This window comes from Sinohyriopsis cumingii, chromosome 7 (genome assembly GCF_028554795.1).
Source record: "Sinohyriopsis cumingii isolate HCF-2022 chromosome 7, ASM2855479v2, whole genome shotgun sequence".
In the NCBI taxonomy this organism is placed as follows: Eukaryota; Metazoa; Mollusca; class Bivalvia; order Unionida; family Unionidae; genus Sinohyriopsis; species Sinohyriopsis cumingii.
In genome coordinates this window covers 4,319,627-4,333,762 of record NC_142967.1, presented here as the reverse complement: position 1 = coordinate 4,333,762, position 14,136 = coordinate 4,319,627, and positions in this window count along the sequence as shown.

Here is a 14,136-nt window from a genome sequence, read left to right as displayed (position 1 = left end):
AGGAAAAATGTCCTGATGTTTCCGAAGATGATATTCCTAATAAACTCAAAACCGCAAAAGATCTCGGTAGAAAAATTATAGGTAAATTTACTCAAGGTGGTGCATATGATTATAAAAGACATCACGCACGATTAATTTTAGATGATGCCGAGTACGATTTTATAATCGCTGATACAACAACGAAAAATATATTTGTAAATCGAGAAAGTGTTTATTTATCCGACGGAACAAAATTAGGTACGATCGTTAGTTACATAAATGACGTATCCCCGCAATATACTCATCTAAGATCTTCCATGTTGGCTTATGTTTCTATAAATTTATTATCGATGATTAATAGATTTCCTGAGACCGCAGTCAGAGTCGCAACAGATTCGTTTTATATTTCAAGTAAATATTTAGAATCTGTTATGAAATTTACAAGTAATGATGAACGATGGGGTTCGTGGAGAATAAAAAAGGAACTATTACACAATTATGCAGAATCAGCAGATGTTCCAATGAGAGATTTTTATCGTAAGGGTAATAAAATATCAGAAATGTCGAAAGCACCATCGTTGAGTGATCCAATAACCAGATATAAGACAATATATCTCAATGGACCTGGTGGATGCGGCAAAACAACTCGAACGATTAATGTTTTTAGAAATTCAGATATAATCGTGCTGACACCCACACACAGACTTGCACGTGAGATGAAACAGCGGCAAGTACAATCGTGTACGTATCATAGTTTCTTTCGGTGGCGCGGAGATACATGGACTCCTGAACGGATGGGAGAAAAATATATACCTAAAATCATTATTTGGGACGAGATATGTACGGTGTCATTGGATACATTAAAAACGTTTCTTGATTGGTTGTTGACGAAAAATACCGCTATAATAATGTGTGGCGATCATGGTCAACCGCAGCCTTTTGTTGGACCATCTCCACATGATTGGTTAAAAAATTTCGTTGATTATTACGAAGAAATAGATGATGATCATAGAGCTCTTGATGCAAATTTGAGGGAGTTTAAAAAATTAATCAGATTACAATCAAACAAAATTCAGTGTGAAATAATACGTGGAGTGATCTCAGAGACATCAATGAGTGATTTTTTGAAATTATGGAGACCCACCGATTTGATCGTAGCAAGTAGAAAAATAATCAGAGACGCTTTACAACAGCAGTTATTTCAACTACATAAAGAAAAACACTCAGAATTACCCGTACCGTTGTGTTATAGACCATCAGGTACACGAAAACAGAATATTAATGTTGATATTCCAGGACAGACTGAGAAGCAAAATCTCGTATTAAATGATATTGTCGCCGTTGATATCGGTGTGGTCGAAGATGCAATACACGCTGACAAATCTCCATGGGTGTTGGGATACGCTATAACAATCCACTCGTCTCAGGGATTAACTATTTCTGATACACGAGTCTGGATTGTAGACGATCGCATCGAGTGGTCAAATTTAGTTTATTTAGCGGTATCGAGGGTCAGAAATATATCTCAATTACGTAGAATTATAATTCCTGAAATCGTTGATAAATTTAACATCATCGATGATGATATAATAAGAAAAAAATTAATCGGATACAAACAATCTGATAAAAAAAATAAACACGACTTTGATCTTGATGTTGAATTTATTATTGAGTTAAAACAGCAGCAGAATAATCATTGCGCAAGTTGTAATTGTATAATGTTATGGCGATATTCGAGTAATGATTCAAGACAATTCACCGTAGATAGAAAAGATAATAGTCGCGGTCATACACGAGAAAATACCATGTTAACCTGTCTTGAGTGTAATCGACGTAGAGGCGCTAGCGCCTTGGGTGCTGGCACCCTTGGGTGCTAGTTAAGTGATCGAAATCACTGAAGTGATCGCGGTGGTAGTTGTGTATCCGCGGAAATTATTTGTAGTTGTTCACGTGTAAATCCACGCTGAGGAGCAGCTGAATCTAATCTGTAGATTGCAGGTCTGGAAACGCCTGCGTTTCTCCCAGTGGATCTTGTCACGGTAGATATTTTGTGTGTGGTAACACTCCAAATAGGATCAGTCGCTCTCGCTTTACCACCTTCAAGTTCACCAGGCTCATATAAATATCTGACTGTAACATCACCTAATATTTTTTGTTTTCCAACATCTTTTCGTTGTGTTGGTATATTTTTTTTTGTAATTGCATTAATGGGTTTCATGTTGGTTGTTCGTGTGATCTCATTATTTAATGCAGCTATCACGCTTGGTAATCTTGCAACCCATTCGCGAGATCTTTTATCCTGAAATAAATTCCCTCGCGTATTGATATCCAAATAACCGCTCAGCAAGTGTTCGATTAAATCGCTCAACAATTGCTTGATCACGATGAATTGCAGTATGACCTCGTCGTATTTTGGTATTATGTCGTTTCATCAGCGATGATACTGGACCAAGAAATTCCTTACCAGGATCAACCTGTAGTAGCTGTGGCCATTGCAGACCACCTTGTGGTCCGAGTCCTCGTTGATAAATTCGTTCAAACGCATCAGCTACTTCAGATGATGTTTTCGCTGATAGCGGCTCTGCTTCTTTATATCTACTTGCAACATCAACTACGGTTAGCGCGTATTTGTACGTTTTTCTACGCACAGTATCATGCGGTAGAAACAGAATATCAGCTTGATGAACTTCATTAGGAACACTGACATCGAAATACGCGTACTGAATTCGTTTAGGACGTGGTAGATAAATTTGCCATATTGCTTGTTTGGATAACCACGCTTTAGCAGTAGAATGTTTAACCGCTGCTGCATCAGCGAGTTTACCAATTGCTGCTTTGCCTCTCCAGTATCCTCTTGGTGAATAATAAATTAATTCCATTATTAATTACCAGCCCCAAGCGCTAATTTACCTTTCATCGAGGATCTTACTAACCAATTAGCTAATGATTCTCTAATATTTTTATTTTTTTACAGAATTTAATGCATGAATTAATTTCACATCTGCAATATGCCTATGTTGTAGATTTTGACTTTTATAAGCTACATCATGAGCATGACAAGCTCGATCAATAGCGTTTATTGGTTCCTCGCCTGGTTTTGGTTGATCCTGATTATCGAGCCTGATATCGAGTCGAGTACCAGGACCGCAATAATTATATCCCGGTAGATGTTTTTCTCCACTGTATTTAGCCCATGGAGCACCTGGAAACTTTGACATCAAATTAGCATTATCACCACCGCGCTTATTAGGTAAAAACGAAAATTTCTTTCTACCGCATACAGAACATTTTCCACCGTACGCTATTTTTTTATTTTTTGTTATAACCGTAGCTAAGTCAGTGGTTGGAGTTTTAACTTTACAGCGTAAACAATATAGATTCATGTTATAACATATATGGATATAATTGATTTCTCAGCAACAAGAAAACGAGAGCCAGTTAAGCATCATCCTGCGCTACCGAACTCCATCAGAATGATTATCATAGAACCATCTGGATCGGGTAAGACGCAATTATTACTTAATCTGATAATGAGATGGTTGAAATGGGATAAATTGTATTTAGTAGCACCATCCGCTGATGATCAACGATGTTATGATGTACTTAAAGATTTCAATGAAAACGCGCGATTACTGGATGAAGATAATGATGTTGTAGAGTTTATAACCGATATTAATGAAGCACCATCCGTAGATTCCATAGACGGATTTATTAATAATTTAGTTGTATACGACGATGTGATGCTAGATAAACAATCAAATCCAGCTAGGATTTTTTCCCGAGAGAGACATAAAAATACAGACGTGATCTATGTTACTCAACGATATACACAAATTCCGAAGGTGATCAGAGACAACTGCAACATTTTAGTTGTGTTTAATGGCGTAGACACACACACGTTGCGAAATATTCATCAAACTTGGTGCAGCGGTGACATGGATATAATTAAATTCAAAAATTTCTTCTCACGAGCGCAAGCTACTCCACATGGATTTATAACAATAAATTTACATGATCCAAGAACAAGATATCGTGTGGGTCTTGATAAAATATTTGGGTAACAGGGGGGTGATGATAAAATTAAATTAAATTAAACAGATATCATTAATATAATGAACAACTGTGCGTGGCTGCGTCAAGGAACCACTAACAAATGTAATAAAAAATGCCGTGGAGAATATTGCAAGAAACATAATTATCTTATAAAGAAAAATCTTCATGCTGGTCAGCGAAGTTGTGTTGGATGTAACAACGGCGTTAGAGGATTATATCAGATTTGCAAAAATTGCGGTGGAGATCGATACAGAAGTTTGATGAACTATTACAGAAAAAGAAAGAACATAAATCCAAAAGTAGAAAAACCACCATCAGAACTTGAATATTACTTGAAGAACAAAACAAAAGATTCCCATGATTCAGATGAAGATTCCCATGATTCAGATGATGATTCCCAAGATTGATAGCAGCAGAGAGGGTTCGTCTACAATTCTGTTTGGGACAAACAATAATCGTAGACGTGGTATTGACCTCTGTGAGTGGTCACTATTTTTTTTTGGTCAAACACAAGGGTGACCACTCCCTTAAGTGGTCTGTTCACCCTCTCTGCTGCTAACGGTCATTCTTATACCATATACTTTTAAAATTTGAAGATTATATATTTTTTCTATTAAACGTGTTATTTAATTCTGCCCATCAAACAATGAATCAATATTCATAGCCAGTTTTATCAAAAGGAAACCACAAATCATAGACTGTATTTCGCTTCGAGATAGCTTCGCATATAAATATATTTCCCTAGGGGTCAAAGCTCTTGCAAGACTCTTTCGTGACAGTTCCGCTAGTGCTAGGGTTATTTCTCTTTGTCCATAATTGGAGTTGTTTGATGACTACCATCGTACTCTCGTTACTGAGACAGTCTATTTTTTTTTAGGATGAAATATATAAACGATTGAGAGAGAGAGAGAGAGAAAGAGAGAGAGATGACTTGACATCAAATTACATCATGATGATTTGACATGAATAAATGTCAGGATTTTTTTAAGCTGATAGAATTTAAAGAATTTAAACTGAATTTTAGTGCTCAACATTGTGTCTACTTGTATAATGGATATACTAAGATATAATTTATCCTTCAATAGTCTTGAAAATGTATGTACATTTTAGAAAATTGACTTGCATGGAAAAGAACATTTAGAGAAAACTTTAGTGGAAACTAAATAATCACTATAATGCCGATGTACTGTTGTTTATTAGGCTGGAATTAATATAATTAAAAATTTTAATATCTCAGCGTATATGAAATCTTTCAAAATTGTAATTAATGATTAAAAAAAACCTAAAAATAATAATGTCGATGAATCGTTTTGTATATACGTAGGTTAATTAAATCTTGTAATCTCAGTGTCAAGATGCAAATTACCAATGAGGTTTTCTTTTCCAAAATTGTAATCTATTTTAGCCTCACGTTGGCATAAAGAGACGTTATATGTTGATTGTCCAATTTAATAATTATTGCAAAATTCAATGAGGGGCCCCGAGTGGCCGAGTGGTCTAAAGCGCTCTTCGTTACGGATCACCGCCATCTCACCTCTGTCTGCGGCGGTTCGAGTCTAAGATTCAGCCAATGTGGGCATGTGAGAAAGCTTGCCAGTAGCTTCTCGTGGGTCGGTGGTTCTTTCCGGGGTTTTCCGGGTTCTTCCTCCACCATTAATACTGGCCGCCATGTATAGCCTATCGTGCTGAAAAATGGCGTTAAACCCCACAACAACAACAGCAAAATTCAATGAATGTTAGGTGTCACCTTATGTGAATAAAGTGTTTACAAGGTTTACTCTAGCATATTTAAAAAATAAATTAAGGATCGTTTTCCAACACCCACTGCCTCATCCTCACCAGACCAAGTCAGTAAAGATCGGCGAAGAAAGAAATTCGTTAATAACCCTTGAAGATCATTTTCATATTCAAGCTACCCACAAAGTGACTTCCAGAAATGTTAGGATGACTGCTAAATCTTGCGCAGTAAAATATAAAAATTCCCAGCAGAGAAAGCAGATATCTTCATTATCGACATATTCCAGTCTAAGTTAGAAGACATGAATCGACAGTGAGAAGTTTGAAACTGTCTGTTTGGAATTTATTACATCTGGGAAATCAAACCTTCTGCAATACAGCACGTCCAACAATCCCAAGATGAGCTTGTTATGACTATCGGAGCTTCCATTCTCCTTTAGTGTGTGGAAAGAGCAAAAAAATGTTTTATCGGTGGATCAAATTCCAACCAAAGTATCGTCCAGATTACAACAACCAAAGATAAATTTGCTTATTCGCGCCAGCATAATCTCACGAGCTTATGCAAATAAATGTATATACCTGCATGGAAATGACAATGAGCAAGTATTATGAAATTGAACAGTGAAAAACAGTAAAGAGAAGTAGAAAAGTAGGAATCATTTTAGAAGATGTAGCCATTTCGAAAGAAACCGTACATGGAGTTCCTGTAATACAGGAACTTGAAGATGTGCCTTCCAATCGTTTGTATCGAAGATTGCGTTATGTCAAAGAGAGAAATACGTTCAAGTCTATAATTATGAAAATCATTTAGATAATATTATTAGTATCTAAGGATTTATATATATATATATATATATATATATATATATATATATATATATATATATATATATATATATCAAGAACATATTCTTTGCGGAGTGATGGCGTATACAGACGACGCCTTGTAACACAACGAGCCATAAATGATTCGATACCTGAAATTAACTCCCGTGCTCGTTCTGACTTAGTTGTTTAGGCTTCATACCCTCCGAAGACATCTTGAACGAAGAGAGGTAAACATTATGGTGTGTGTCAACAATATGCTAGTCATTGCCAAAAGTTTCTCAGGATACGACGGAAGGTTCATTTTAAATATGTGTTTTTGAACAAATGTGCGAATTTCCACAATCGCCAATAACAGAGGCACAATTATATACATGAAAGTGGGAAAAAAATATTATAAAGATTCCATGAGTTACTTGGATATGCGTAGAGTGCCTAAAACGTTTGGAATGATGGAAATGGCTAAAGACTATTTTCCACACTTTTGCAATGCCGAAGGAAATTGATATATACTGCTCTTGCGTTTGTCTTAATCCCATTACTCTGACAAGAACAACTTTAATTTCAAACCAATTCAATCCAGTTTGACCTAGTTCGAGCCGATTCAAACCGTTTTATTCCAATTAGATTTTCTGGGTTATGGCTATATTGTACGGGTTTTAAGCTCTTCAAACCGGCTTCATTCGTTTCAAACTAATTCACAGCAGTCTATCATTGTTCGAAACCGGTTTAAATCAGTTAATTCTAAGTACATTTTATGGCTGAAGGTTCCATTGGACAGTTTTGACCAGTGTTAAGCGGTTAAAAACAGTTCCGCTTCAGACCAATTCAAACCAGGTTATCGTAGGTGAAATCCGGTTCAAACCAGGTTATCCTAGGTGAAATCCGGTTCAAACCGGTTTTTGAAAATAGATTTTATGGTTTAAGTCCGTATTGGAAAGGTTTTCATCTGCTTTAAGCTGTTCAAACCGGTTCAAAACAGATCCATCCATTTCAAACCAGATGTCCTTCAAAACCGTTTCAAATCGGTTTATTCCAAGTAGATTTTATTGTTTAAAGATATATTGGACATGTTTTGACCGGTTTTAAGCGGTTCAAACACTGGTTTCTTCGATTCAAACGTGTTCAAGCCAGCTTATCTGGTTCATAACTGGTTCATTCCAGTAGATTTTAATGCTTAAGGCTGTATTAGAAAGGTTTTGACTGGTCGTAAGAGGTTCATTCTTGTTCAGTCTGTTTCAAACAAATTTATCCTGGTTCAAAACCGGTTTATTACAAGTAGATTTTATAGTTTAAGTTTGTATTAGACAGGTTTTCATCGGTTTTAAACGTTTCAGACTAGTTCAATCCGGCTCAAACCAGTTCCATCCGTTTCAAACCAGTCCAATCATTTCATTCTCAATCAAAATAAGTTCAAACCGTATATTCCAAGTAGACGTTATGGTTTAAGACTGTATTGGACAGGGTTTGACCGGTTTATGCTGGTTACATCAGTTTCAAAACAGTTTAACCTGGTTCAAAACCATTTCACATCGGTTTATTCCAAGTAGATTATATGGTTTAATTCTGTATTAGACAGGTTCTCACCAGTTTAAGCAGTTCAAACTGGTTCCATCCTTCAAACCAGATTATCCTTGTTCAAAACCGTTCCAAACCAGTTTAATCCAAGCAGATTTTTTGGTTTAAGGCTGTATTGGACTGGTTTTGACCAGATTTAAGCGGTTCATTCCTTTTCAAACCAGTTCAAACCACTTTATACTGGTTGAATACGGTTCAAACCTGTTTATTCCAGGTATATTGTATGGTCTAACTCTGTATTTAACAGGTTTTCACCTGTTGAAAGCGGTTCGAAACCGATTTAATCAAAGTATATTTTATAGTTTAAGGCTTTATTGGTAAAGTTTTCACCGGTTTGTTCCTAGTAGTTTTTATGTTTGAAGTCTGTATCTGACAAGTATTCACAGGTTTAAAGCAGTTTAATACGAATTATGCTGGTTCCGGTTCCGTCCGTTTCAAACCAGTTTATCCGGGTTCAAATTCGGTTCGCTCTGGTTTATTCCAAGTAGATTTTATGGTTAAGACTGTATTGGGTAGGATTCGACCAGTTTTAACCAGATCAAACTGGTTAAATCCATTTCAAACTCGTGCATTCCAGTTCATCCTTGTTCAAAACTGGTTCAGGCTTTAGGCAGTTCAAACCGGTTCCATCCGTTTCAAACAATCAACCTGGTTTTAAATCCGTTCAAATCGGTTTATTTCAAGACGATTTTATGTTTTAAGGATGTATTCGAGAGGTTTTGACAAGTTTTAAGCGGTTCAAACCAGTTTGACCGGTTTTAACTCTTTTCCAACCGTTTCGACCCAGTTCAAGCAAGTTTATCTTGGTTTAAAATCGGTTTAAACTGGTAGATTCCAAGTAGTTTTCTTTTAAAGCTTTATTCGGCAGGTTTTCACTTGTTTTAAATGGATCATACTGGATTAATCAGGTTCAGACTAGTTTCATCTGTTTCAAACCAGTTCTAACCAGATTAACCTGGTTCAAAACCAATTTATTTAAATTAGATTCTATGGTTTTCATCTGTATTGGACAGGTTTTCAGCAGTTCAAACCGATTTGATCTGGCTAAAATTGGTTCCATCCATTTATAAACAGTTCAAACCAGTTTATCTTGGTTCGAAATCGATTCAAACCGGTTTAATCCAAGTAGATTTTGTAGTTTTAGGCTGTATTGTACAGGCTTTTATGTTTTAAGCGGTTCATACTGGTTCCATCCAGTTCAAACCAATTTGTCTTGGCTGAAAACTGGTTTAAACCAGTTTATTGCAAGTAGATTTTATGGTTCATGTCTGTATTGAAAGGTTTTGACTGGTTTAAAGAGTTTAAAACACCTTCATTCTGGGTCCAAGAGGTTCCATCCGTTTCAAATCAGTTTGTTCTGGTTCAAAACTGGTTTATTCCAAGTGGATTTTATGCTTTAGGCTGGATTGGACATGATTTGACCGCTTTAATGCGGTTCAAACCGATTCAGTCCGGTCCATCCATTTCAAACCAGTGTGATCCAGTTTTTCCTGGTTCAAGCGGGTTTATTCCAAGTAGATTTTATGGTTTAAATCTGATTTGGACAGGTTTTGACCGGTTTTACGCGGTTCAAACGGAGTCTTTCCGTTTCAAACATGTTCGATCCAGTTTATGTGGTTCAAACCGGTTCATTCTCAGTAGATTGTGTAGCTTAAAGCTGTATTGGACACGTTTTGACCGGTTCTAAGCGGTTCAAACGGGTTCCTTTCGTGACAGACCAATTCATCCGGGTACAAAACCGTTTAATAGTTTAAGGCAGAATTTGACAGATTTTGACCGGTTTAAAGCGGTTCGTTCCGTTTCAAAGCAGTTTATTCTGGTTTAAAACCCATTCAAACTGGAGTATTCCAAGTATGGTTTACATCTGCATCGGTCAGGTCCTGAGCCGTTTTGTGCGGGTCAAAACGGTTCGATCCGGTTCAGAACAGTTCTATCGTTTCATACTAGTTGAAACAATTTTATCCTGGTTGAAAACCAGTTCATCATGGCTGAAAAGCTGTTCAAACCCGTTTTATACAAGTAGATTTTATAGGTTAAGGCTGTATTAGACACGTTTTGACCGGTTCTACGCGGTTCAATCCAGTACAAACCAGTTCCATACATTTAAAACCCGTTCAAATCTGTATTGTTGAAAACCGGTTTATTTCAGGTAGATTTTGTGGTTTAAGGCTGTATTGGACAGGTTCTGAAAGCTTAAAGCGGATCAATCTGGTTCAAACAAGTTCCATCTATTTCTATCTAGTTTATCCTGCTTCAAACCGGTTTATTGCAAGTATATTTTATGGTTTACGGCTTTCTTTCCGTCATGTTTGTATCGGTTTAAGGCGATTCAAACCGTTTTAAATCAGTTTGTTCTCGCTGATAACCGGTTCAAACAGGTTTATTCCAAGGAGATTTTATGGTTTCAAGCTGTATTGGATAGGTTTTGACCGGTTTTAAGTGGTTCAAATCGGATCAATATGGTTCGAACCGGTACAGTCCACTTCCAACCAGTTCACTGTTTTTTGAGCGGTTCAAACCGGTTGGCTGTATTGAGCAGACTTTGCTTTAAATCGGATCGAACTGGATTAATTAGGTTCAAACCGATTCAAATCAGTTTATTCCAAGTAGATTTTATGGTTTAAGGTTGTATTGGACAGGTTTCAAGCACTTCAAACTGCCTTAATTCGTTTCAAACCAGTCTGTCATTGTTCAAAACCGATTCATTCCAAGTAGGTTTTATGGCTGAAGGTTCCATTGGACAGGTTTGACTGGTTTTAAGCGGTTCAAACAGGTTACATCCGCTTCAAATCATTTATCATGGCTCAAACCGTTTCAAATTGGGTTATTTTAAGTAGATTTTATTGTTTAAGTTTGTATTGGATGGGTTTTCACTGGTTTTAAGTGTTTCGATCCTGTTCATACCAGTTCCAAACCTGCTCAAGCCATTCCATTTTTGTTCAAAACTGATATATTCCAAGTATACTTTATGGTTTAAGACTATTGGACAGGTTTTGACCGGTTTAAAGCGGTTCAAGCCGGTTACATCCGTTTCAAACCAGTTTATCCTGGTTCAAAATAGGTTTATTCAAAGTAGATTTTATGGTTTAAGGCTGTATTGGACATGTTCTGACCGGTTTCAACCGGTTCAAACCAGTTTAATCCGTTTCAAACCAGTTCATCCTGGTTCAGAACCGATTCAAACTGTTCTTCCAAGTTTATTTTTTGGTTTAAGGCTGTTTTGGAAACGTTTTGATCGGTTTTAAGCCTTTCAATCCAGCTTAAACATGTTCCATCTGTTTCAAACTAATTTATTCTGGTTCAAAATAAGTTGATTCTAAGTAGTTTTTATGGTTTAAGACAATATTCAAGTCTTTATGGGTTTTACGCGGTTCATACCTGTTCAATCCGCTTCGAGCCGGTTCCATTCATTTCAAAACAGTTGATCCTAGTCCAAACCAGTGTATTCCAAGTAGAGTTTATGGTTTAGGTCTATAATTGACAAGTTTTGACCGGATTTAAGCAGTACGAACCGATTCCATCCGTTTTAAGGCAGCTCAAACCAGTTTATCCAGGGTCAAATCCGGTTCAAACTGGTTTATTCCATGTAGGTTTTAAGCATATCAAACTAGTTCTTTCTGGCTAAAACTGGTCCCATCCATTTCAAAACAGTTTATCCTAGTTCAAAACCAGTTCATTCCAAGTATATTTTATGGATTGTCTGTATTAGACAGGTTTAGACCGGATATAAGCGGTTCAATCCGGTTTCATCTGTTGCAAACCAGCTCAGACCAGTCTATCATGGATCAAAACTGGTTCAAACCAGTTTGGTCCAAGCAGATTTTATTGCTTTAGACTGTACTGGACATATTTTGACAGGTTTTAATCGGTTCAAACTGGTTACATTCGTTTCAAACCACTTCAGACCAGTTTATCCTGGTTCAAAACCAGTTCAAACCGGTAAATGCAAGCTGATTTTATGGTTTAAGGCTGCGTTGGAAAGTTTTGACCCGTTTTACGAGGTTCAAACTAGTTCATTTTCAAACCGGTTCCTTCCGTTTCAATCCAGATCAAACCAAATTATTCTGGTTCAAAACCGGTTCGTTTTTGTTGTTGTTGTAGGGTTTAACGCCAATTTTCAGCACAAGATAGGCTATACATGGCGGCCAGTATAATTGGTGGAGGAAGAACCCTAGAAAACCCCAGGAAGAACCATCGACCCACGAGAAGCTACAGGCAGGCTTTCTCACGTACCAACACTAGCCGAGCCCGAGACTCGAACTCACGCAGGCAGAGGTGAGATGGCAGTGATCCGTAACGGTTCGAGCTCACTTATTATAAGCCGATTTTATGGTTTAAGGCTGCATCGGACAGGTTTTGACCGCTTTTAAGTAGTTCAAACTGGTTGAATCTGGTTCAAAGTGGTCCCATTCCTCAAAATAGATTTTATGGTTTAAGTCTGTTCTGGACAGGCTTTGACCGGTTTTAAGCAGTTCAATCTGTTTCAAACCATTTCATACCAGTCTATCCTGGTTTCTAACCGGTTTATTCCAAGTAGATATTTTCGTTTTAGACTGTACTGGACAGGTTTTGACCAGTTTTAAGCGCTTCAAACCAGTTCAATCTGGCTAGAACTGGTCCTACCCACTTCAAACCAGTTTATCCTGGTTCAAAACGTGTTGAAACCGGTTTATTCATAGTAGATTGTATTGCTTAAGTCTGTATTGGACAGGTTTTAATTGGTTCAAGCCGGTTCATTTTGGTTCCATTCAATTCAAGCCAGTTTAGACCAGTCCATCCAGGTTCAAACTGGCTTATTCCAAGTAGATTTTATCGTTTAAGACTGTCTTGTGTGTGTGTGTGTGTGTGTGCAAACTCTGCCACTTCTTCCTAATTCACCAAGGTCAAATCTTCACAAGTTTTCCTTTTTCCTCCACAAGTTGAAAGTAGCAACATGGAGCTGTAAGTATTCCGTCTTGGGCACCATAGGACATTGTACGAATTTTCCCTAAACAGTTCAACATGACTTTATTAAACGATCGTCATCATCTTTGTTGTTTTCCACAAGTTCTAAAGTGACGCTTGAGCTCTGTACCGTTCTTTGAATTTATATTTGTATTCTGCAGTCTTACACCAAGAAGGAAAGCCACTAGCTTCTTGGTTCAGTTTTAGGAGTTCATTGATGTAGTCTGAGAATATATTGTTTCACTACACACAGTTCAACATGACATTGGTAAATGATCGTCATTGTCTTCCTTTGTTCTTCTCCACAAGTTCGAAAGTGATGCCTTCTTCGTCTATACTGTTCTTTGAATTTGTCTTTGTATCCTGCAGTCTAACGTCAAGAAGGAAAGCCGCAAGCTTCTTGCTTCAGTTATAGCAATTGGTTCATGTAGTCTGAATATATTATGTGGTAGGAAAGTGCCAAATTTCAAACACTTTTAACAGTGGGGTATCCAGGATTGAGAGCATGAAACAACTGGACTCGCATCAATTTTCTGTCATTGTGATGACAAGGTTGTTATTAATTACACATTTCAGTACATGTACGACATGGAGGGAACATCAGTTTTCCTTGACAATAATGAGGTCACACATGATGGTGCAGGTTCGTCAGGCATAACACTTTATATTTGAAAAAAATAATAATTGTTTTGACTAATGTATTTCATGTTGATGTGTTCTGTAAACATTTCCGGGTGACTGGTAGATCATATTTACACACCAAAGGATACAAGGAAAATACACTGATGTATTTTGTCTCCTGAAATTCATCCTCCAAACTAAATGTCAAGTGGATTCCAAGGTTCATTTCAAGCATGCTGTTTGGTATTGAGTAGCCCATGTATGTGATGTCATGATGCGCAATTGCCATGATCACAGACCAGCTATGTGGAAGTCAAAGAAGAATGAACTCGGAAAGGCAGGGGTTTCTAAATATACTACTTGTGCATCAACCAGCAGTGCGAAGATGCCTTAGAAAAT